The sequence below is a fragment of the Halictus rubicundus genome, unplaced genomic scaffold, assembly GCF_050948215.1.
Source record: "Halictus rubicundus isolate RS-2024b unplaced genomic scaffold, iyHalRubi1_principal scaffold0318, whole genome shotgun sequence".
Classification (NCBI taxonomy): domain Eukaryota; kingdom Metazoa; phylum Arthropoda; class Insecta; order Hymenoptera; family Halictidae; genus Halictus; species Halictus rubicundus.
The window spans coordinates 86,689-91,504 of NW_027488859.1; positions in this window are offsets into that span (position 1 = coordinate 86,689).

A 4,816-nucleotide genomic window follows, 5' to 3' on the forward strand; every position below is an offset into this window, starting at 1 on the left:
AGGATAGAGGATAGGATAGGATAGAGGATAGGATAGTATAGAGGATAGGATAGTATAGAGGATAGGATACGATAGAGGATACGATAGGATAGGATAGAGGATACGATAGGATAGGATAGAGGATAGGATAGGATATAGGATAGGATATGATAGAGGATAGGATATGATAGAGGATAGGATAGGATAGAGGATAGGATAGGATAGATGATAGGATAGGATAGAGGATAGGATAAGATAGAGGATAGGATAGGATAGATGATAGGATAGGATAGGATAGATGATAGGATAGGATAGAGGATAGGATAAGATAGGGGATAGGATAGGATAGAGGATAGGATAGGATAGAGGATAGGATCGGATAGAGGATAGGATAGGGGATTGGATAGAATAAAGGATAGGATAGGATAGAGGATAGGATAGAGGATAGGGTAAGATAGAGGATAAGATAGGATAGAGTATAGGATAGGATAGAGGATAGGATATGATAGAGGATAGGATAGGATAGAGGATAGGATAGGATAGATGATAGGATAGGATAGAGGATAGGATAGGATAGGATAGAGGATAGGATAGGATAGAGGATAGGATAGGATAGAGGATAGGATAGGATAGAGGATAGGATATGATAGAGGATAGGATAGGATAGAAGATAGGATAGGATAGATGATAGGATAGGATAGAGGATAGGATAAGATAGAGGATAAGATAGGATAGAGGATAGGATAGGATAGAGGATAGGATATGATAGAGGATAGGATAGGATAGAGGATAGGATAGGATAGGATAGATGATAGGATAGGATAGAGGATAGGATAGGATAGATGATATTATAGGAAAGAGGAAAGGATATGATAGAGGATACGATATTATAGAGGATAGGATAGGATAGAGGATAGGATATTATAAAGGATAGGATAGGATAGAGGATAGGATAGGATAGAGGATAGGATAGGATAGAGGATAGGATAGTATAGAGGATAGGATAGGATAGAGGATAGGATAGGATAGAGGATAGGATACGATAGAGGATACGATAGGATAGGATAGAGGGTAGGATAGGATAGAGGATAGGATAGGATAGAGGATACGATAGGATAGGATAGAGAATAGGATAGGATAGGGGATAGGACAGGACAGAGGATAGGATATAATAGAGGATAGGATAGGATAGAGGATACGATAGGAATGAGGGTAGGATAGAGAATAGGATAGGATAGAGGTTAGGGGATTGGATCGGATACAGGGTAGGAGACGATAGAGGATAGGATAGTATAGAGGATAGGATAGGATAGAGGATAGGATAGGATAGAGGATAGGATACGATAGAGGGTACGATAGGATAGGATAGAGGATAGGATAGGATAGAGGATAGGATAGGATAGAGCATAGGATAGGATAGAGGATAGGATAGGATAGAGGATAGGATAGGATAGAGCATAGGATAGGATAGAGGATAGGATAGGATAGAGGATAGGATATGATAGAGGATAGGATAGGATAGAAGGTAGGATAGGATAGATGATAGGATAGGATAGAGGATAGGATAAGATAGAGGATAAGATAGGATAGAGGATAGGATAGGATAGAGGATAGGATATGATAGAGGATAGGATAGGATAGAGGATAGGATAGGATAGAGGATAGGATAGGATAGAGGATAGGATATGATAGTGGATCAGATAGAATAGAGGATTGGATAGGATAGATGATAGGATAGGATAGAGGATAGGATAAGATAGAGGATAGGATAGGATAGATGATATTATAGGGAAGAGGAAAGGATATGATAGAGGATACGATATTATAGAGGATAGGATAGGATAGAGGATAGGATATTGTAAAGGATAGGATAGGATAGAGGATAGGATAGGATAGAGGATAGGATAGGATAGAGGATAGGATAGTATAGAGGATAGGATAGTATAGAGGATAGGATACGATAGAGGATACGATAGGATAGGATAGAGGATAGGATACGATAGACGATACGATAGGATAGGATAGAGGATAGGATAGGATATAGGATAGGATATGATAGAGGATAGGATATGATAGAGGATAGGATAGGATAGATGATAGGATAGGATAGAGGATAGGATAGGATAGGATAGAGGATAGGATAGGATAGAGGATAGGATAGGATAGAGGATAGGATAGGATAGAGGATAGGATATGATAGAGGATAGGATAGGATAGAAGATAGGATAGGATAGATGATAGGATAGGATAGAGGATAGGATAAGATAGAGGATAAGATAGGATAGAGGATAGGATAGGATAGAGGATAGGATATGATAGAGGATAGGATAGGATAGAGGATAGGATAGGATAGGATAGATGATAGGATAGGATAGAGGATAGGATAGGATAGATGATATTATAGGAAAGAGGAAAGGATATGATAGAGGATACGATATTATAGAGGATAGGATAGGATAGAGGATAGGATATTATAAAGGATAGGATAGGATAGAGGATAGGATAGGATAGAGGATAGGATAGGATAGAGGATAGGATAGTATAGAGGATAGGATAGGATAGAGGATAGGATAGGATAGAGGATAGGATACGATAGAGGATACGATAGGATAGGATAGAGGGTAGGATAGGATAGAGGATAGGATAGGATAGAGGATACGATAGGATAGGATAGAGAATAGGATAGGATAGGGGATAGGACAGGACAGAGGATAGGATATAATAGAGGATAGGATAGGATAGAGGATACGATAGGAATGAGGGTAGGATAGAGAATAGGATAGGATAGAGGTTAGGGGATTGGATCGGATACAGGGTAGGAGACGATAGAGGATAGGATAGTATAGAGGATAGGATAGGATAGAGGATAGGATAGGATAGAGGATAGGATACGATAGAGGGTACGATAGGATAGGATAGAGGATAGGATAGGATAGAGGATAGGATAGGATAGAGCATAGGATAGGATAGAGGATAGGATAGGATAGAGGATAGGATAGGATAGAGCATAGGATAGGATAGAGGATAGGATAGGATAGAGGATAGGATATGATAGAGGATAGGATAGGATAGAAGGTAGGATAGGATAGATGATAGGATAGGATAGAGGATAGGATAAGATAGAGGATAAGATAGGATAGAGGATAGGATAGGATAGAGGATAGGATATGATAGAGGATAGGATAGGATAGAGGATAGGATAGGATAGAGGATAGGATAGGATAGAGGATAGGATATGATAGTGGATCAGATAGAATAGAGGATTGGATAGGATAGATGATAGGATAGGATAGAGGATAGGATAAGATAGAGGATAGGATAGGATAGATGATATTATAGGGAAGAGGAAAGGATATGATAGAGGATACGATATTATAGAGGATAGGATAGGATAGAGGATAGGATATTATAAAGGATAGGATAGGATAGAGGATAGGATAGGATAGAGGATAGGATAGGATAGAGGATAGGATAGTATAGAGGATAGGATAGTATAGAGGATAGGATACGATAGAGGATACGATAGGATAGGATAGAGGATAGGATACGATAGACGATACGATAGGATAGGATAGAGGATAGGATAGGATATAGGATAGGATATGATAGAGGATAGGATATGATAGAGGATAGGATAGGATAGAGGATAGGATAGGATAGATGATAGGATAGGATAGAGGATAGGATAAGATAGAGGATAGGATAGGATAGATGATAGGATAGGTTAGAGGATACGATAGGATAGGATAGAGAATAGGATAGGATAGAGGATATGACAGGACAGAGGATAGGATAGGATAGAGGATAGGATAGGATAGAGGATAGGATATGATAGGATAGAGGATACGATAGGATAGGATAGAGCATAGGATAGGATAGAGGATTGGATAGGATAGAGGATAGGATATGATAGAGGATAGGATATGATAGAGGATAGGATAGGATAGAGGATAGGATAGGATAGATGATAGGATAGGATAGAGGTTAGGATAAGATAGAGGATAGGATAGGATAGAGGATAGGATAGGATAGAGGATAGGATAGTATAGAGGATAGGATATGATAGAGGATACCATAGGATAGAAGATAGGATAGGATAGATGATAAGATAGGATAGAGGATAGGATAAAATAGAGGATAAGATAGGATAGATGATAGGATAGGATAGAGGATAGGATAGGATAGGATAGAGGATAGGATAGGATAGAGGATAGGATAGGATAGAGGAAAGGATAGGATAGAGGATAGGATATGATAGAGGATACCATAGGATAGAAGATAGGATAGGATAGATGATAAGATAGGATAGAGGATAGGATAAAATAGAGGATAAGATAGGATAGATGATAGGATAGGATAGAGGATAGGATATGATAGAGGATAGGATAGGATAGAGGATAGGATAGGATAGGATAGATGATTGGATAGGATAGAGGATAGGATAGGATAGATGATATTATAGGAAAGAGGAAAGGATATGATAGAGGATAGGATAGGATAGAGGATAGGATATTATAAAGGATAGGATAGGATAGAGGATATTATAGGATAGAGGATAGGATAGGATAGAGGATAGGATAGTATAGAGGATAGGATAGGATAGAGGATAGGATAGGATAGAGGATAGGATACGATAGAGGATACGATAGGATAGGATAGAGGGTAGGATAGGATAGAGGATAGGATAGGATAGAGGATAGGATAGGATAGAGGATACGATAGGATAGGATAGAGAATAGGATAGGATAGACGATAGGACAGGACAGAGGATAGGATAGGATAGAGGATAGGATAGGATAGAGGATACGATAGGAATGAGGATAGGATAGAGAATAGG